Source organism: Euprymna scolopes, chromosome 39, assembly GCF_053919585.1.
Source record: "Euprymna scolopes isolate OS-2025 chromosome 39, ASM5391958v1, whole genome shotgun sequence".
NCBI classification, from domain to species: domain Eukaryota; kingdom Metazoa; phylum Mollusca; class Cephalopoda; order Sepiida; family Sepiolidae; genus Euprymna; species Euprymna scolopes.
Genome location: NC_136520.1, coordinates 39,722,874 through 39,745,903, shown reverse-complemented (window position 1 = coordinate 39,745,903; position 23,030 = coordinate 39,722,874). Strand labels below are relative to the sequence as shown.

At 33.2% G+C, this 23,030-nt stretch overlaps 1 protein-coding gene across 5 annotated transcripts in view; it reads right to left on the bottom strand.

Moving 5' to 3' along the window:
- LOC145263767 (coiled-coil domain-containing protein AGAP005037-like) overlaps positions 1–23,030 on the bottom strand; it is a 758,348-nt gene that overhangs the window by 478,653 nt on the left and 256,665 nt on the right. The window lies entirely within an intron of this gene.

Below are 23,030 nucleotides of genomic sequence, written 5' to 3'. Positions count from 1 at the left end.
AGATAGCAACTTCGTTAATTTTACGACTCGCCCCAGCATATTATAAACACCCTAACTTCCCCATGTTAAGAACGGCTTTCGAGGTTTATGGAAGGGCGTTTTTTTGGGTTTTTTTAACATGGGGGGGGGGTTAGGGTGTTTATAATACGTTGAGGCATGTCGTAAAAATGAAACAGTTTAGAAAAAGTTAAAACAAACTTTTTTATGTAAACAATGCCGTGAAAATAAACTAAACAATTAAAACGTAATGTTTCATGAGTGAAAAGCCTTAACATAAATAAAATTTAAAAAATTGGTAAGTACATAAATGAATTTAAATTTTTAAAATATGGGATTATTATTTTTTTTGTGTGTGTGTGTGTGTGTGTGTGTGTGTGTGTGTGTGTGTGTGTGTGTGTGTGTGTGTGTGTGTGTGCTAATGCAGAGAGTGATCCGCGCTATTTTTTAAAAATCGTTTTCCACGTTTAATTAAAGTTTTATGATATGTTTTTATTCAATTGTAAGGTTAAGGTACAGAATAGGTACAAAACACCCTCCCTTCCCCATGTTAAGAATGGCTTTTTAAATAATAACATTATTATTTCAGCACGGATCACTCTCTGCATGAGTAAGTTTTTTTTTTTTTTTTACTTATCGAGTTAACAGAAAATGAAATCTTTCGTCAATTCGTGGCTGTGAAATGAATCGAACCGGAAGTTCAGTTTTACAACAGAACAGATTCGCAGTAACGGTTAAAAAAATATATTTATTTTATTTAATATTTTAATAATTCGCGAGGTAAATTTATTTCAATAACATAAAAACATATCTCGACTCTAAAGATGGGTTGTCTGAAAATTTCAAATAAATTGGTAACGTAGAAATAGGGTTTTATTCGTTTAGAACGAACCAACATTTACATTTAGTATATATATAATATAAAGCTGAATGTGTGTGAGTGTCTGGTCACGAATAGGCTCCTATATGGTTGACTATTTAACAAACTGATTACATATAATGATAGATGTATCGAGACACAGGAATGCGTATGTTTGATCCTGCAGAACGGTGGTTCAGTAAAATTGTGGGGTCTGCATTCGCGCCTGGTCAACAAAGTATGGAAATAAAAAATTTTAAAAAAACGTTTACAAGTGTTTTTGATATAGATGCACATAAGAATACTTTGATCAGTATGTTTTAACTTAAATAGGGATGGTATAATAAAATTGTGGGGTCTGCGTTCGCGCATGGCCTCCATAGAATGGAAATAGGCACAAACTTTAATAAAGACTTCATATCTATTGGCGTAAGTATACTTTGATAATTATGTTTCAGTTTGAAGAAATATGGAATAATAAAATTATGGGGTGTTCGTTCGCGCCTGACCTCAATAGAATGAAAATATGTCACAAAGTTTAACAAGGCTTTTTAATATAGATTCACAGAATATTGTGATAAGTGTTTCAGTGTGAACCGGTATGGCATAATAAATTATGAGGCTTAACTATTTTATTTTTACTTTCATCATATTTTGCTTTGGTTTTGATACCCCCTAATTCGAAGCTATTTCTTTACAACCCTTCCTTTTCATTACCTATCATAAGTTAATAAATCAGAGTCCATTTTCTGTAGGCTGTTTTTGAACCCAGTCAATGACGGGTACTTTTGCTAGTATATATATATATATATATATATATATATATATATAATGGAAATAGTATTCCAATGAGATAGAGATAAAAATGGAACCAACCAAGTTATGTGTCTATCAACGTTTCGTCTTTATTGTAAGATTTCTTCTGGACGAATGAAATTAAGAAAATAAAATACCATTAGAATATTTGAAAAAATATTTTTGTTGTAATGAAAAGTATAACTTTGTTCTATTTCAGAACGAAAAATAGTTATTGGAAATTAAAAAAAAAAAAGTTATGGCGTTGTGAAAGAGAGTAAGATTTTTTCTTTTGAACGTCATCTAACCGTTAATATATTTAAAAAATATATGATGCAATGTATACTCTTTTTGGAACAAATATGCCTGCTATAATTTAACTTTGCATGTGTAACTGAAATGAAATGAGTGTATTTTTGTTATGTAATTTATTGACTGGTTATATGTATTAATTATTATAAGTGGTGTTAACTATAAGAGAGTTAACCTGTGTCTAAAATTAAATTATGTTCTTTCAATAGGAGTTTACTTATTGATACATTATACAAACCACCATATTGTTTAACTGTGCTTGAATTTACGAAGTCTCCGTTGTGGTTTATTTGAAATAAATTTAATTATTTTTGCTTGTTTAAAAGTATGATTATGCTACCATGAATGAGAAAATAATGCATACAGAGAATTGCTATTTCTTATATATCTCTTTTATGTTCATTGAATTTTTTTTCTAATCTACATCGGGTTTCACCAACGTATATATGATGGCAATTTTGGCAAGGAACAGTGTATATGCCTGCATTGGAAATTGTTTTGTTTTGGAGATGTTTTGCTGTTTTTAATGCTTGTTTTATAGTTTGTGATGGTGTTCGGATGATTGGAATTCCTAGTTTGTTTAGTGTGTTGCAAATTATTGGTAAAAGAAGTGTCTGTTTATGAGAGAAGTGTTTGATTTTTGCTTATTTATTCTGGAAAATATTTGTGGGACTTCTTTCTTTGCATTTAATATAAAATATGTGGGATATTGCAAAGTTTTCAAAGTATTTGTGAGCTATTTGTAATAAGCTACATACATACATACATACATTATATATATATATATATATATATATATATATATATATATATATAAGTAAAAGATGGTCACACACTTTTTGAAGATACTTTTTTTAAAGTAAAATTTAACTGAGAAATTTTTGAAAACTTTAAAGTGTCGAATATAATGATAAAATAATTTTTGTTTCTTGCTTTTTTTTTTTTTTTTTTTGCAAGTCCTATATTTTGCTAATACATAACCTCATCAGGGTCAAAAGTCCGGTTTGTGAATTTCTTTTTCTTTTTCTTCATGTTGGTGTTATGGCGAAAAAAACGAGAATTTACGTGTTGGTCCGGTGGTTTCAAGTGTGTAGTGCTCCAGTTTTGAGCGGGATTTAAAGTAAAGATGGTCACACACTTTTTGGGGACATTTTTTTAAAAGTAACATTTAATTGAGAAATATTTGAAAACTTAAAAAACTTTTTAAAAAGTGTCTTCAAAAAGTGACTTTTTTTCAGCAGCGTAAATTCAAGTTTTACACAAATGGTGGCCATAACGTGGGTGATCATTATACGTTAAATTATTATAGAAAAGTGATCCCCCACTTTCTTTAAACCAACATTTCTTCATATCTTGGAAACTACTCGTTTGTTGGAATTTTAAGCGTTATTTTCGTTTTCAACATCCTCAAAAACTGATAAATATCTTAATTTTCTAAGTTTTTTTTTTCTATACTGTGGAAAGTCGATTGTCTGCCTCTTGCTTATCTTATATTCCAAACATTCTCAATAGGTGTCGCCAGCAGTGTATCATCAAAAAACAAGATGGCGTGAAGTTTTTCTTCAATAACATGTCTCATAATATTTGATTTTCTTAAATAAAAAAAACTACTTGATCGATTTACGTAATTTTTGGAATATGACATCTTCATGCAGTGACAAGTACGTACATTATAAAGATTTTTTTCAGATTTTTATAGTAAAAAAGATTACTTGTGGACCATTTATAGACTTGCACTGAAAAAAAAAAAACAAATCGACAAGAAAAAAAAATCGATAAGAAAAAAAAAAAAACTAATCAGTAAGAAAAGGACAAAACTAATCGACAAAAAAAACAAAACAAATCGATAAGAAAAAACAAAACAAATTAATAAAAAAAAATCGATAAGAAAAAACTAATCAGTAAGAAAAGACAAAACTAATCGATAAGAAAAGACAAAACTAATCGATAAGAAAAGACAAAACTAATCGATAAGAAAAAACAAAGCTAATCAAATAAGAAAAGAAAAACGAATCGATCATAAAAAGACAAAACTAATCGATAAAAAGACAAAACTAATTGATAAAAAGACAAAACTAATTGATAAAAAGACAAAACTAATTGATAAAAAGACAAAACTAATTGATAAAAAGACAAAACTAATTGATAAAAAGACAAAACTAATCGATAAGAAAAAGACAAAACTAATCGATAAGAAAAAGACAAATCTAATTAATAAGACAAAACTAATCAGTAAGAAAAAAAACAAAACTAATTGATAAGAAAAAAAGACTAATCGATAAGAAAAAGACAAGACTAATTGATAACCAAAGCACAAAACAAATTGATAAGCAACAGACAAAACTAATCGAGAAGAAAAAGCCAAAACTAATTGATAAAGAAACGATGAAACTACTTCATAAGGAAAAAGGCAGGAGTAATTGATAAAAAAAAAAACCAAATTGATAAGCAAACAAAATTAATTGATAAAATAATTAAAAAAATACAAAACTTACCAGTAAAAAAGAAAACAAATCGATAAGAAAAAACAAAACCATAAAGTAAAAAGACAAAACTTATCTATAAGAAGAAAAACTAATCGATAAGAAGGAGACAAAATTAATCAGTAAAAGACAAAACTAATCAGTAAGAAAAAGACAAAACTAATCGATAAGAAAAAACAAAAATTTATTAGAAAAAGAAATAAAACGAATAAGAAAAACTAAAAACTAATCAGTAAGAAAAAGAAAAAATTAATCGATAAGAAAAATTGAAACTAATCGATAAAATAAAAAAACTAATCGATAAAAAGACAAAACTAGTCAGTGAGAAACAGACAAGAGTAATCTATAAAAAAACTAATCGATAAGAAAAAAACTTATAAGAAAAATAAAAAAACCTCAGGACCAATTGATAAGGAACAGACCAGACTAACAAATAAGAAAAAGACAAGACTAATCGATAAGACAAAGAAAACACTAATCGATAAGAAAGACAAAACTAATCGATAAAATAATGACAAAATAAATCGACAAGAAAAAGAAAAATCTAATCGATAAGAAAAACAAAATTAATCAATAAGAAAATGATAAGATTAATTGATAAGAAAAAACACAAAACTAATCGATAAAAAATCAAAACAAATCGATAAGAAAAACACAAGGCTAATCAATAAGAAAAAACAAAATTCATTGAAAAAAAAAACTTAATCGATAAAAAAACACACAAAACTAATCGATAAGTAAAAACAAAATTAATCGATAAAAAAAACTTAATCAATAAAAAAACACAAAACTAATCGATAAGAAAAGACAAACCTAATTGATAAGAAAAACTAATTGATAAAAGACAAAATTAATCGATTAGAAAAAAGAAAAACTAATCAATAAGAAAAAGACAAACCTAATCAGTAAGAAAAAACACAAAAAAATTACCATAAATCCGATGTGCCGAACGTGTATTCTACATCAAGAATCATGTTTATATCTCCCGTCAAAGTAATTTGCAGCTCAATGTATCTTGCAATTAACTGACTTAAGAAATAGTTTAATCTTTTTATGAGAATGACTTGCCAAAGGATGTTGTTATCAAAGGCAAGTGGCTGGATTAAGAAGCGATTAACGTAATTAAGAGAATGGATTATCGTAATCCTAACGATTCTTATAGATTTGGTTAATTCACCAGTAGATCTTAAATAAACAAAAAACATGCTTTTCTAATGAGAAACCTTCCTTGAAACCATGTGTGTGCGCACTTGTGAATAAGACCTATAGGCTCCAAAACTACCGGTCAGAATTACACGAAATTTAGCACCATGCACCCTTGCATGCCGAACGCACCATAGAGGGACCCAAAGTACCACTAATGTACTGCTACTATTTTTTTGATTGATTTGACGAGTAACTTGTCCATCAAGGCCAAAAGCCATTCGAAGACAAACATTAATGAGATGGATGGATTATCAGTCGAATGATAAAGAATATTATGAGAGGATTGAAAATGATTAATGGAATGGAAAATGGTTTATGATAAGTATTTGTTGACACTTGATTTGAAGACGACCATGTTGTTGTCTTCAGGGAAGCAGTCCCACAGTAGGGTGTTCTATATATGGGAAACCCTTACAAAGAAATTCTGTCATGGAAATTCTGCTTGACGTGTGGCACACTGGAGAAGAAAAGAAAAGTATGGTTTTATTTTCTGTTGTGGTACAAAACGAGATTTGGCTGTGAATGTCTTATAACCAGAGATTTGAACTCAGTCAAGCACCTTCCGTGGAAATAGCAATACATTAGAGAGAAACTAGTATCAAGTTGTAAGAAACAGAGCAGATCAGTCCCCACTAGATTTCAAAATCAATTTTGTATTCTCGTCATGACAAGGAAGAGTGCTCTGAGCCGCACCTCATCAAAGGTGGCAGCAGTACTCCGTCTTTAGAGGAGTAATTCCATGTAAAATAATCCAAACCATTTCAGTCATATTTGTCAGATTTTCTTTAAATTTATCCTGATTGCTGGTACAATAACAATTAAACAATCCTGAAAATTTAAGCTTATAAACATTTGAAATTTTACATAAAGAGTAAGCAAACTTTTTAATCAATTTTTGGCCCAAAATGTCAAAGTTGAAACAGTTGACCTTTGCAGCCTCTACCAAACTCCTCTGCCAATTTTGGGTCTAAGCACTTAAAATTTTAGATCTAGATTACCTGGACACGAGTCAAAGATTTTAATATAATATATATACATATGCACATAAAGTTATGAACAGTACATAGGGCCCAAGCAAAGCCGGGCTGAACTGCTAGTATATATATATATATATATATATATATATATATATATATATATATATATATAAATAAATGTAATTCTTGGTTCGTTCAAAATCGATAAAACCATATTTCTACATTACCAATTTATTTGAAATTTTCAGACAATCCGTATTTAGAGTCGAGGGATGTTTCCATGTTATTAAAATAAATTAACATCGCCAATTATAAAAATATTAAAATAAAAATATTTTTTGTAAGCCGATACTGCGGACCTGTTTTGTTGGTAGAACTGAACTTCCGTTTCAATTCATTTCATACACCATGATTTGATGAGACGAATTAGAAGATTTCATTTTCTGTTTACTCGATAAGTAAAAAAAAAAAAAACATAATTCATTTGTTACTCTTCCAAATTTGTTAATTTAAAATTTTTTTCTTTATTATATCAGGCAAAAAAAAAAAAGTTGCTCGCTTGCGTTTTGAGTTGAAGCATAAAAGTCAAAGTCGTTTTTTTGTTTTTGTTTTTTTGCTTTTGTTTTTGTTTTTTTTAAACAGTTGTTTCGATATAAGAAAATATGAACTTTTTTATTATTAAAACTATAAATTGTAAGGTGAAAGTACAGGTTTTTTTCGAAGAAAATTTACGTATTGGTAACGTGCTTAAATAATATTTGGTGCTAATGCAGAGAGTGATCCGCACTATTTTTTAATCGTATTTCCATGTTTAATTAAAGTTTTATTATATGTTTTTGTATTCAATTGTAAGATTAAAGTACAGATTAGGTACAAAACACCCTCCCCTCCCCATGTTAAGAATGGCTTTTTAAATGATAACGTTATTATCTCAGCACGGACCATAGTTTTTTTTTTTTTAAGAAAACCTTTTTTAACAAAATTGAAAGTACACTTTTTTCTTTTTACAGAAGTTGTTTTTATATAAGAAAATATGAATGCTTTTTCTTTATTAAAGAAATTGGGTACTCATGTACTTATTGATCCGTTTTGAAATAACGTTATTATTTAAAAAGCCATCCTTAACATGGGGAGGGGAGAGTGTTTGTACTTATTCTGTACTTTAACCTTACAATTGAATTAAAAAACAGTAAATTTTTAGATTAGGTCCACCTCCACAATTTTCTTTTGAATGACGACTTTTATCGGTTTTCGACTATGCTGAATATGGAAATCGCATTGGAATTTTGCAGAAATAAGTAGTTATCGACATATAAACAGTGTGACGGTGTGAGACTCTAAAAAAGCAACTCCTGTCATCAGAGATGCATCATGGAATTCCTCCATGCAGAAAAAATTGAACTGATCAAGATTCAGCAACACTTGTTGAATGTTAATGAAGTCGATGCAATTGATGTCAGCACAACTAGGAGATGAGTTCATTGATTTCAGAGTGATAACGAAGATGTGAGTGACAAAACGCACTCCAAATGCACATGCACAGCCAGCACTCCAGAAAACACTGTGCACCTTGACTAACTTAGCAGATAACATTGAATGAAATGCATGTAGAGTTGAATGTGAGTGTCAGTGCACTGAAAACGATGTTATCATCACTAGGATACAGCAAAGTTTGTGCTAGGTGGGTTCGACGAATGCTCACACCGCAGGACTAAAAGGACTACTGACGGAATGTCTGTCAGGACTTGTTGAATCAGTACAAAGTCAGAGGTGATGGATTCTTGGACCACATCATTACTAGTGATGAGACATAGTGTTACCAGTACGATTGGTTGGTTGGTTGTTTTTGTTCTACGGCATATCAACCCTTTTCAGGTTATTTAATGCCGTCACTTTCTCAATTAAACTTTGAAATAAAAATTTTCAATTTTCTTCTTTTTTAGAACTGCACACCTGTGGAACTCTGTTCCGTCTGCCTGCTTCCCACCTGACTACAGCTTGGATGTCTTCAAGTCCAACGTTAACAAATTCCTAATGAACTGCCCTCTTAAGTAAACACTTCATTAAATCTCCACACTAACGTACTGTACTTGCAATAACTCATATCTGTGAGTGGCTTCCGGGCCTTGATAAATGCTGACCACCGTGTAAAAAAAAAAAAAAAAAAAAAAAAAAAAAAATTGATTTTCATTATAAAACTTAAGTTCAGTCAGTATATCTTTGGGCATGCTGCTGTATCTTGTAAATAAAATACATTGGTGATACCATCGGAGCACAGGGAGGAGCAGGTGCTAGTGTGATTGGAACAGTTTCAAGTGGGTGGAGTAAGTTCAGGTAATTTCTGCTGTTACTAACCATTATATAATTAATTCTTAATGCTGCAATACTTTAAGTTATAATTTTATTATATTTTTTACTGGAATATCTTCTTTTTCTTTTACCGTTTTAACAACTAGTCTTTTTACTTTTCTAAGTTTAATCTTAACCATATCACCTTTCATGCTTGTATTTTTCTATGTGATCCATGATTTTTCCAGGCTTTGCTTTGAAATAATATTTTCTTTTTGTGTTCAATATCATACATACAACAATCCATAAAAAAAATTATTGCCAACTTCTTAAATCGACTAAATAACAATAATCAAATAAAAGACATAATTAAGTAAAAAGACAGAAAGAAGGGGCAAAAAAAAAGAGAGAAACAGAATTAACAGGAAACGTCCTAAGTGAAATATTATCAGCCTTAGCACGGCAAAGAGAATCACTTTTGTTAACTCTCTTTATATAACCAAAATAAGATGGCATGCGAGCGACATTTCCGCTATGGTTTATGAAGGTGTCGGACGACGAAAAAGTTGCTATGATAATCAGCAGCCAATCATAAGAAACCGTCTCTCATGTTTCTTACTAATTCTGAAGACTTTTGAACACCAGTAATTTTATTATAACTTTTGTTTTAATGAACGAAAATTGAAAATTTTTATTTCAGAGTTTAACTGAGAAGGTGACCTATGAACTGCAAAAATTGTTTAAAATTTGGTCACAAAACAAGTGAGCGGTAAAGCTTAAAAGCAATTCTAAATGAGTAAAATTAACACTTCACCATATATTCAAACACTACTGTGTTTGAATAATATATATACATACTAGCAGCTGCAGGGCATTGCCCGATTGTAAAATATGGTATGATACTTTAATTCATGCATTTTTTTCGTATTTATTATTATAGCGCCAATTCTTTATTGATTATTATATTATACACAATAGAGAGTAATGATGTCAAAAGTTTAACAAAAAATGACTTGGGTGCCATCAGCTAGAATTTAACGTATAAATGTATATTTGTGAATGCATAGAAATATTTTGGCTTCTTTTTATTTATTTATTTATTTTTTAAACATTTTTTTTACTACAATTCTTTATCGGCTCCAGCCCAAAATGCCCAACAACCCAATAATTCTGGAATTGTTTATTTCCATTTACAAAGTTTTTGTGCTAACAGAGAGTTTTTATGATTTTATTACAAGATGCTGCCGACAATAAAAGAAAGACGAATTTCGTGATACTCGAGAAACTGACGAATGTTTAATTGAGCAGGTAATCTGCGGAGACGAAACGTTTGGAATTATGAAAGTAGTTATCAGCAAAGAATGAAGATGCTGATGCTGCAAGATACTTCAGCGAGATGAAGCTTCACTCAGCCACATGGAGCAATTATCGGAGATGAAAGAAAGAAAAATGGGAGAAATTAGTGCTATGAAGCAATTTACCAATATCATAAGTGCACAAGACATGGAAGCACCAAGTCGCACCAGAAAGAAAAACCTTTGGTGCCAGGGTTTAAAAACGACAGAGTCCAAAAAATGAAAAAAAAAAAAAGAGTCTCAAATCCACAAGCCCAGGTTAGTCCCACTCCAACCGCAATGTTGCATCCCTGTGCATGTTTTACAAACATGTTAATGGAATTTACTCTGACAAACTCATTGCATTTATATACTCTCGACATACATACTCTCGATTAACCTGAAAAGCAGCAAAATTTCACCCTTTCACTGTTCAGGTTTCTACATGCTGGAAAGCCTACTACTTTAATAGTTTCTTCTCTCGGGTTGCTAAACTTTGGCATTCCCTGACTGTACTAAAACATAAATAATTAAATGTATTGAGAAAATACATTTCCCTGCTCAACTCCTCCACAGTCCGCTATCAGACATGATCCCAATATTAATACATGATAACATTAAATATTGCATTAATACATGATAACATTAAATATTGTTTATTAATACATGATAACATTAAATATTGTATTAATACATGATAACATTAAATATTGTATTAATACATGATAACATTAAATATTGTATTAATACATGATAACATTAAAAATTGTATTAATACATGATAACATTAAACATTGTATTAATACATGATAACATTAAAACTTGTATTAATACATGATAACATTAAAACTTGTATTAATACATGATAACATTAAAACTTGTATTAATACATGATAACATTAAAACTTGTATTAATACATGATAACATTAAAACTTGTATTAATACATGATAACATTAAAACTTGTATTAATACATTATAACATTAAAACTTGTATTAATACATTATAACATTAAAACTTGTATTAATACATTATAACATTAAAACTTGTATTAATACATTATAACATTAAAACTTGTATTAATACATGATAACATTAAAAGTTATGTTTAATTTTTAATAGCATTCAACGATACAATTGGCCATTTGACCCACTAAGAATAATTTTTTTTTTTTAAATCTTAGATATTATTTTTCCGGGATCACGCATATTAAAAAATCATCAACTTTGTAGGGGTTTGTTGAATATTTTTTAATTTTTAACTAGACATACAAACATACAGACAACTGCCCTTTTGTATAATAGAAAATGACACAGGTAAAATCCAGAAAACAAAAAAAAATCAAACCACTTGCTTAAGGATTAATGAGATTGATAAAATGTTAGTTCATGAGAGGATTGAAAATAATAAATAAAATTTGGTGACTTATAAAGATATTTATTGACATTACATTTAAAGATGACTATACTGCAGCACTCAGGAAACAAAGTTTGTGGCAGCATGTTCCACAGATGAGAAGTTCTTGGTAAGAAACTCTCCTCATGGAAATTAAATTTGATGTTTGGAAGGAAAGTTCTTTGCAGAAGTGGTAGGAGGACGAGTTATTGCTGTGAATGTTTTACAGGGAGTTGCCAGAGATTGAAACATAATAGAGTATAGAAAAACTTGCAACATCTCTTTCGAGAAAAGTGCCGTAGAAAAAAGAAGAGATCACTCCCCCCCCCCTACACAATCATACTACAAGGGTCGTTCTAAACATAAGGTCTCCTATTTTTTTAACACAAAAACTAAAACTGTGAAAAAATACGAAGACTGGTAGTACCATTAAAACAAGCGACCATTTTATGCTCCCAAAATGTTTTTTTCCTACCTTCCCCCACTAAGCCACAAAGTCTTTTTTGTACTTTGTTAAGGTAGGATAGGCTGTTTTTAGCAGCTCCTGCCCAGATGTGGCAGCAGTACTCCATCCTTGACGTACTTGGCTTTTATATAGATAGAGAATTGCATCAACAGTGAGATATCTTCTGGAGCGGTAGAAGGATCCTACCATTTTTCCAGCAACCTTGGCAACAGACTTGATATACGCGTTCCATTTCAGGTCATGAGTAAAGGTCCATCCCAGAAGCTTATTATCGTACACAGCAGTCGCTGCAGTGAAATAGAAAGAGGAGGAGTAGGAGGTAGCAGGACTGGTGACGTCACACGGAGATAGCAGCAGCAGCGGCAGAAGAAGACAAAGAGTTGAGACGGAAAGATGTGACGGTATGAACAGCAAGAAACGACAGCAGACGGCAACAAATTTCCACTAGCCGGTAAAAACTCTGTGAAAATTGGTTATGTAAAAGGGAAGGCCCGGACAGGAAATAAAAGTGTCTCTCAAAAAAAAGAAAGAAAAGTGAGTTCAACTGTGGCTTCACAATGCACTTTTGCCAGCCTCCTTGGATGCCTCGGTCGTAAAAATCCAGAGCACTTTGTCACTCATATCTTTGTTGCCACTCTGCAACCGACAAACTCATCTGCTAACTCTGCTGACATCAACTGCATCAGCTTCGTAAACGTTCAATAGGCATTGTTGAATGTTGATCAGTTAAATTTTTCCTGCTTCTGACACAAAGTCCATGATTGCTTTCTTAGAGTTTCACACTGTCAATATTTGCAATATAGGTTGCAGTGGCCTAAGGCCGGCCCTGTTTCATATAAAAAAAAAGAAACATTAAATTCAAAAAGATGAGTTAAACCCTTTCCTTGAGTAATTTCCGGTTTGACTTAGTATTAAATATTACTTTATGTCAAAAGCTGAAGGAAAAAAACTATTTCAAGGTCAAAAATTATTTCAAGGTCAAAAACTAACCAACGATAAAGACCAACATTCAATAAGACATTTTTCTAACAAAGAAAACAAAAATTGCCATTTTCTGGGTAGGAATTTATCCAACTAACGTTTATCGTAGGCTAGTTTTTGACCTTGGAATAATATTTTTTTCTTTAACCTCTTACATAAAGTGTCTTTATGCCTTGTCTAGAGCGATTTCCATTAAAAAAAAAAAAGCTTTTTAGTTGGATAATTGAACAGTACTATGAAATTATTGAGAACCATGATTAATTAACAGGATGACTCGACAAATATTTGTTGACAGTGGACTTGAAAATGACCCAGTCGTAGTCTGTATGACAACATTCCCATGGTAATGTGTTTCACAGGTGGGAAGTTCTTGGAAAGAAACTTTGGTCATGAAAATTTAATTTGATTTTGTAGTCTGTTGAATAGTTTCCAGAGCCACTATTTATTTATGTGTGTGGGGAGTGACGCTGAAAGGAACTGACAACCTAGGTGTCTCAAGTTCGAATCCAGTTCATTTCACAAAAGCACTTTCACTTATGGTGTTGCCAACGTTCACGTGGTACTTCCCCTAAGCACCCAATGTTATTGAAGAAAGAATTCCGACTAGAAAAATAATATCGGGGAAACCAATGCCAACAATAGAATTTTTGTATTCATATGATATGACGATGGCTCTTAAAAATACATGAAAAAAAGCTATAAAATGTATAATCTTAAATTTAAGCCATTTATTAGGTTTTCGTTAAATAATAAATTAGGTCACCATTTCATGTTGCGAAATAAAATAAGAAAAATCAAACATCGTCTGGGGTTCTACTAATTTAAAACTAGCAAGACATTCAGCAACTGCCTGGGATACATTATTTTTCACAAGAACATAAAATCAAAGAATCGCAGTGCGTTACCTAATGTCTTTTTAGAAAGAACTAGCAGTTCAGCCCAGCTTTGCTCAGACCCTATGTACTGTTTATAACTTTATGTGCGTATATATATATATATATATATATATATATATATATATATATATATATATATATACAGTGATGATCATATTTATTGGCACGATAAAATAAAAGTTAAATTTTGTCTAATAAATTCTAAAAAAGGGATTAAATTAAAGAAAATAACAAAGTATATTATGTATTTTTAACTGGCCTTTCCGATGCAGCAATCAGATTTTAGAAAAAATAAATAACAAAGGAACAACAAACATAATTGCAAAAAACCCTTGTTCAAAATTATTGGCACGATTTATTTAATAATCAATTGTATAGCCTTTGGCCTTGATTACCTTCCTCAGTCGCTTTTCATAGTTTACAACCAAGTTGTTGCACTCTTCAGTAGTAATTTTAGCCCACTCTTCCTGACAATAATCCTCCAATTGAATAAGATTCTTAGGCTTCCTTTGCATTACCCTCAATTTTAATGTTCTCCATAAATTTTCAATTGGATTAAGGTCTGGGCTTTGTGATGGCCACTCCAAAACATTAATATGATTGTCCTCAAGCCATTTCTTAGTCAGTTTAGCCGAATGCTTTGGGTCATTATCTTGCATGAACCACCAACGACGACCAAGTGAGAGCTCTTTAGCAGAGTCTTTCAGGTTTTCATCCAATATTTTAACATAATCTTCCTTTTTTATGCTACCTGTGACCTTAACAAGTCGCCCTGGTCCAGAGGCAGCAAAGGATCCCCAAAACATCAAACTGCCTCCACCGTGCTTCACTGTGGGTATGGTGTTCTTAGGCAGGAAAGCTTTGCCAGATTTTCTGTAAATATAAGACACTTTATTATGGCCAAATAACTCTATTTTCGTTTCGTCAGTCCATAGAACACGTTTCCAGAATGCAACATCTTTATCAATATGACGTTTTGCAAAGGCTAGCCTTGCTTTCAGGTGCATAGGCTTCAATAAGGGAGTCTTTCTCGGACGACATGCTTTTAAACCAGCTCTCTTCAAAACTCTACCAACTGTATGTCGAGATACATTCACTCCAGAGGTGCTCTGTTCATCAACAATCTCCCCAACAGAGATCCTTGGGTTTTGTTTTACTTGTCAAACAATTTTCCGTTCATCTCTTGGGGAAAGAATCCTTTTTCTCCCTCTACCCTCTAAACTCATAATGTGGCCTTGCGATTTGAACTTGTTTATTATGGCTCTAACAGTGGATTTGGGAAGGTTTAGCTTCTTTGAAATCTTATCATAGCCCTCCCCATTGGTATGGCATGCTACAACAAGCTTCCTGACGTCTTCGCTGTGTTCCTTAGTTTTAACCATGGCGATTGAAAATTATAATTTAGTCACTTATAATAGTTTAAATAAATCGCTATCTAAAAATTATCTGAAAAAAATTATTCACTGAATTAGCGTTAAACAAGCATAATATGGCTATAAAACAGTTCAGAAAGCACGTAAACCGGAAATTGATTGATATTATACTGATACTAAAAGAAAAACAAAGCCGTGCCAATAATTTTGAACAAGGGTTTTTTGCAATTATGTTTGTTGTTCCTTTGTTATTTATTTTTTCTAAAATCCGATTGCTGCATCGGAAAGGCCAGTTAAAAATACATAATATACTTTGTTATTTTCTTTAATTTAATCCCTTTTTTAGAATTTATTAGACAAAATTTAACTTTTATTTTACCGTGCCAATAAATATGATCATCACTGTATATATATATATATATATATATATATATATATATATATATATATATATAAAAGTTTGATACATCTCTAGGTAACCTACATCTAAAATTTAAAGTATTTAGACCCAAAATTGGCGGTGGAGTTTGGTAGAGTTTGCAAAGGTCAACTCTGTAAACTTTGACCTTTTGGCAGCCAAATTATTGCCCAAAAACTGATTAAAAATCTTGCTGCCTGTCTGAATACTCTTTCTGTAAAATTTCAAATGTTTAGTCCCAAAATTGGATGAATAGTTTGCTAGAGACCGCAAAGGTCAAATCTTTTGAACTTTGACCTCTTGGCAGCCAAATTTTCAGCCAAAAACCGATTAAAAAGCTTGCCCTATGTCTGAATACACTTTATGTAAAATTTCAAATGTTTACTCCAAAAATTGGCTGAGAGGTTAAATTTTTTTAAACTTTGACCCCAATTTTGACCCCTTAACATTTATTGTTTTGGGCTCAAATCAAATTAAAAAGTTTAATCCATGTCCAAGGAGCCTACATCTAAAATTTCAAATGTTTAGACCCAAAATTAGCAGAGGAGTTTTGTAGAGTTTTCAAAGGTCAAATCGTTGAACTTTGACAAATTTCTGGCCGAAAACCAATTAAAAAGATCTTCCCAAATCTCAATACGCCTAATGTCAAATTTTGAGTCTGTAGACTGAAAATTGACAGAGTAGTTTGGTAGGGAAATGTACACACACAAACACAATTTAACTTTTATAGATAGACTAGTAGTTCAGCCCGGCTTTGCTCGGCCTCTTTCTACTGTTCATAACTTGCCCTATGCGTGAATACCCTTTTTATATAAAATTTCAATGTTTAGACCAAAAATTGTTTGAGTAATTTAGAAGAGACCGCAGAGGTAATTTCTTAAACTTTGACCCCAATTTTGACCCCTTAACCGTTATTGTTTTGGTTTCAAATTAAAATAAATGTTTGACTCATGTCTAATTTACCTACATCTAAAATTTCAAGTGTTTAGACCCAAAATTGGTGGAGGAGTTGGCTAGAATCTGCATAGGTCAACTCTTTCAACTTTGATCTCTTGCTAGCCAAATTTTCGACCAAAAACTGATTAAAAAGCTTGCTGCGTGTCTGCATACCCTTTATGTAAAATTTCAAATGTTTAGAACAAAAATTGGCTGAGGAGTTTGCTAGAGAACGCAAGGGTTAATTCTTTTAAACTTTGACCCCTTGGCAGCTCAAATTTTACACCCAAACTTATTTAAATGTTTGCTCTATCTCTGAATACACTTTATGTAAAATTTCAAATGTTTAGACCAGAAATTGGCTGAGTAATTTGGTAGATACCGCAGAGGTCATTTTTTTTAAAACATTGGCCTCAATTTTGACCCCTTAACATTTATTGTTTTAGGCTCAAATCAAATTAAAAAGTAACCTACATCTAAAATTTCAAGTGTTTAGACCCAAAATTGGTGGAGGAGTTTGGTAGAGTTTTCAAAGGTCAAATCGTTGAACTTGGACCCCTGTACAGCCAAACTTCTGGACGAAAACCGCTTAAAAAGATTTTCCCAAATCTCAATAGCCCTTATGTTAAATCTTGAGTCTGTAGGCTGAAAATTGACAGAGTAGTTTGGTAGAGAAATGTGCACACACAGACAAACATTTTCACTTTTTTTTTTAGATATATAGATAGATAGATTCCGACAAGAAAAATACCGGGCAAACAAATGCCAACAATAGAATCTTCAGATTCATACGATATGATGATGCTGACCTATGTGAATGCATGTTATTATTCTTGTTTCTTTTTTTTTTTTTTTTTTTTTTTTATTAATTCAAATCTTTAGTTTTTTCTGTGATCATTTACGATACAGCTGGCCATTTCTGACAGGAGGCAGTCTTCGCCTGAGACGAAACATCTGAACGGGCAAATATAAACAGACAGAAGAATCTTGTGCAGTGTTTGTATACACGCTCCAGTTTAAAGCCGCCAACTGCCGTAAACAATGTGATATCCATCACAACAATATAATCACCATTGTTGACGGATCTGCACACAATGATATCATTTTACGACTCGTAGTTTCATCTTTGCTCATCATTTCGGTTCCGTTTATCCTGCCAACAGAGGAAACGGTGGCTGTGCTGCGATTACTGGTAGACGTTTGGCTTTGCATGCTATATTCAATCAGAGCAATGACATCCCTTTTTCGGGGCAAGATTAAAGTGTAGTATCTGTTCCGGCAGATGCTGCAAGCTATGACTAGCAAAGACCAGATGTGGGGGCAACCCCACATGCCTGACCTTTAACCAGCTCCCATTTCCCACCTCTCGGGAGCTGGCCCCCTTTTTCCCTTCCCCCCTCCCTTCACTCCTCACATTAAAAATCGGCCTTGTGCCTAATTTGCTCGGTGGGGGAGCAAATAAATACCATCTGTTCCGGCAGATGCTGCAAGCAAAGACCAGATGTGGGGGCAACCCCACATACCTGACCTTTAACCAGCTCCCATTTTCCACCTCTCGGGAGCTGGTCCCCTTTTTCCCTTCCCCCTCCCTTCACTCCTCACATTAAAAATTGGCCTTGTGCCTAATTTGCTCGGTGGGGGAGCAAATAAATACCATCTGTTCCGGCAGATGCTGCAAAGCTAAGACCAGCAAAGACCATATGTGGGGGTAACCCCACATATCTGAACTTGGTCAAGGTAGGGATCACCCTATGACCACAGTTACTATCCCGTTCCCATTTCCCACCTCTCGGGAGCTGGACCCCCCTTTCCCCCCCTCCCTCTCTCTCCACATTAAAAAACGGCCTTGTGCCTAATTTGCTCAGTGGGGAAGCAAATAAATACAAAGATCAAAGTGTAGTATCTGTTCCCGCAGATGCTGCACTTAAGATAATTTGTACCAGTCAATGGAGGGGAAACCCTCTATACTGGGACAATTATTATTTTTGGTAACCAGAGTGCCCCCTTTTTGCCTACTTTTAGGGGAGCTGGTTTTTACCTCACATTAAAAACGGCCTTGTGCCTAATTTGCTCAGTGGGGGAGCAAATAAACACCATCTGTTCCGGCAGATACTGCACTTAAGATAATTTGTACCAGTCAATGGAGGGGAAACCCTCTATACTGGGACAATTATTATTTTTGGTAACCAGAGTGACCCCTTTTAGGGGAGCTGGTTTTTACCTCACATTAAAAACGGCCTTGTGCCTAATTTGCTCAGTGGGGGAGCAAATAAACACCATCTGTTCTTCAGATGCTGCACTTCAATTTCTTGTTCTCTGTCAGTGGAGGAGAACTCCTTTACGACTGAGACAATTTTTATTTTTGTCCCTTCTCCATGTTAAAAAACGATCCTGGTGTCTAACTCTGTCCCGTGGGAAGGCATTGTAAATAGGGACATCCCTTTTTACTAATGTAACGTTACTCAACACGTAACTTCAGTCGCAAAGTAGAGAAAGAATGGAAAAAAAACTTAAACTTGGTTTGTTTTTGTTGTATACCATATTGCGCGACAATGATTTTCGTTTTTTTTTTTTTGTTTGTTTTATTTTTACATGGTAGTCACTACTTATCAAGGCCCAGAAGCCACTCAGGGATAAGGGTTATTGCATGTACAGTACTCAATGGGATAATATAGTAATCGTTAGTAATGGAGATTTGATAAAGTGTCTTACTTAAGGAGGCGGTTTATCAGGAATTTGTTTATGTTGGACTTGAAGACATCCAAGTTTCAAGACATTCAAGTCAGGTGGGAAATAGGCAAACGGAAGAGAGTTCCACAGGCGTACACTTCTAAGAAAGAAGTTTTGTTAATGGAATCTACATTTTGATTTAGGCACATAAAGAATGGGGAAAATTATTGACAGTGGTTTCAGCTAGACGGGTGTTTTTCGTGAAAGATTGGCGAGGTGGGACCAGAGATTGGAGCTCAGACGAGCACTTGCCATGGAAAAAACGATAAAACAAAGACAGGCTCGCAACATCTCTTCTGTGGGAGAGAGATTGCAGGGAAGAGAAAAGGGCATCCCCCACTAAGCCACAAAGTCTATTTTGTACTCTGTCAAGGCAGGATAGGCTGTTTTTAGCAGCTCCTGCCCAGATGTGGCAGCAGTACTCCATCCTTAGACGTTCTTGGCTTTTATATAGATAGAGAATTGCATCAGCAGTGAGATATCTTCTGGCGCGGTAGAAGGATCCTACCATTTTTCCAGCGACCTTGGCAACAGACTTGATGTACGCGTTCCATTTCAGATCAGGAGTAAAGATCAATCCCAGAAGCTTATTATCGTACACAGCAATCGCTGTAGTGAAATAGAGAGAGGAGAAGTAGGAAGTAGCAGGACTGGTGACGTCACACGGAGATAGCAGCAGCAGCGGCAGAAGAAAGCAGAGTTTGGAGGAAAGACGTGACGGTATGAACAGCAAGAAACGACAGCAGATGACAACAAATTTTCGCTACCCGGTAAAAAAAAGTGAAAAATTGATTATGTAAAAGGGAAAGCCTGGGCAGGAAATAAAAGTGTCTCTCAAAAAAAAAAAAAAAAAAATGAGTTCAAATATTTGTTTTATTTGTTTTGGCACTTCGATGAAGGAAGAAGGGAATAAGAACGCCCCTCCATAACATTATAGTTTAACAACAAAGTTTATTTCCTCATTCTCCTGCTGTGCATAACTTCTCGTTATGGCTCTGACGTCACTCATGTGATCATCTTCTCGAACGTGTTCTCGAATATCATCCACGTCTCTAACATGCTCTCTTCTTTTCATAGTCTTTTTTCCTTACCATGACGTCATTTCGCTCATGGCTCAGTATTTGTATGCAGCCGTTCACACTATGTTACACCTTGGGGTGGGGGATCAATCCATCTCTCTCTAACCATGCTATGGATTAAATAGTAGAGTAGATAAGACTCAAAAGCCTTAGTAGAGCAATTAAGCTAGAATCTTCTTACCAAATCAGATCAAAAGGATGGTATGAGTAAAATATAGAGTACTTTTTTGTTACAGGCGGCGAACTTTAAATTACAGAAAAATATTTTCATCATGTAAATATGTGGTTTATTCCAAGGATTTACTCTAGAGGGTTGGCATAAGGCACTCAGTCCAAATCAACGGGCTATAAAACTTTTTCCAGTTTTTAACTGGCCAAGAAAAACATTTTATGAACAAATATCATGAAATGGATCTGTCCACTGACCACCTCGTTTATATGGTTTAACACCATTAGATTATTTTCTTTAGAGATATGCAAAGTCCCAGACACAATAGACCGCTTGGATTGGTTGGTTGTTTTTGTTTTACGGCACATCAACCCTTTTCAGGTTATTTAATGCCGAATCCAATGATTTTGAAGAAAAAATTTTTTAATACAATATATTTGTTTGTTTTTTTCAAGTCGGTTTCTGTTTAACCCATAGTTGGGACCCTACCAGGTACTACCACTCCAGGTCAGAGTGGACCTGGGTGCAATGGCAATTAAAGGGTGGTTCCACACTCCCCAAAGCACACAAGCTGGGGCCTCACCAACGGATATAGTTTAAGGCCATATCCAGGACCAGACGGCTTGGAAGAAACTATTTGATGTGTTATTACCGAAATACAGCCTAATCTAAGGTGTAAAGTTTGTTAAAATTAGACCTCTAGATTACACCATGTATGTGTGAGCCACATGCTTGAAATTGTATTTAAATTATAAATGCTAAAAATGAATTTTTGGAATAAACCACATATTTGTATAATAAAAATATTTTTTTGTGATTTATCCGAATTATAAAACTTTGTGGACAGCCTGAGCATCCTTGCTCGAATCTTGAATTATACTAAAAGGCTCAATTTGTTTATCAGTCCTAAATGTTAATGCCATGACGTAATTTCTAGCAATTTTTTAAAACTTAATGACTAAAGCTGGTTTTGATTCTAGCTGATGGCACCAAAGTTATATTATTTTTAAAACTTTTGTTATTACTATCTATATATTGGGTACAATATAATAAGCAATGAAGTATTGGCTTTATAATAATAGATACGAAATCTGCATGAATTAAACTATATTTAAGCCTATTTCACAACTGGGTTACACTAGGGAGAGAGCACTACTATATATTAGGTACAATATATTAATCAACAGAGAATAGGCTCTATAGTACTAAATACGAAATATGCATAAAATAAAATATAATATTGAAGTGCATTTGAAGACCGAAAAACGCCAGGCGCCCTTCTAGTTTTAATTTAAAGTCCGCCACCTCTAAAAAAAAGTACCCTTTATATTATACACACGTATACACACATATACACACGCAATGACTTCGTCCATTTATACAGCTTGTACTACCAGATCAGACTGTCTGAAGATATTGGCTTCCTGAGACGAAAAGCAACTAACATTAATGCTTTTTGTTTTTCTACTTCATTTTGCAAAACTTAATTATTTTCTACAAAAACAAAAACCACAGCCCACCTTCCCCCCCCCCTTTTCTTCTTCCTATTTCCCCTTTCTTTTTATATCTCTCCCACTACCTGACTGGTTTCCTAACTCAAAATGTACCTGGCTGGTTTCCTAACTCAAAATGTACCTGGCTGGTTTCCTAACTCAAAATGTACCTGGCTGGTTTCCTAACTCAAAATGTACTAAACATTAATACTGTAACCCTTTTCCCTTTCCCATTGCAAAACTCATTCATGTTCTGCAGGGCAGGGAACAAAAACGGTTAAATCCACTATAAAACAACCAAACCAAACCAAACACTACAAACTAACGATTGAAGATACAAAGAGTTTGAAGAATAAAAATCTCTACGAAATAACTGGATGCAACATGAATACTATTTCCAAAATAACTGGATTTGGCATTAAATAACATGAAAAGGAATGATATGCTGTAAAAAAAAAAAAAAAAGAAGCCAAACCATTTATACAGACATTTATAGACTACACTACACTGGCATGATAATGTTTCAACATGTAATCATCAATAACCAAGATCTCATCAGGCAGAAAAAGAAAAACACCAAAAAAAAAAAAAAAACACCATTTTTTCCTTTAGATATTCATATTGAAGAAGTGACCTTATTTATTAATAACTACAGATCGAAACATTGTCATCCCAGTGGAGCAAAGCCTGCACATGTCTGTACTTTCTTAACCTGAACTCATCTATATATATATATATATATATATATATATATATATACTAGCAGGGAGACCCGACGTTGCCCAGGATTGAATGATGATCAACAAATATTTCACACTCCTATATTTTTATTGTCATCGAA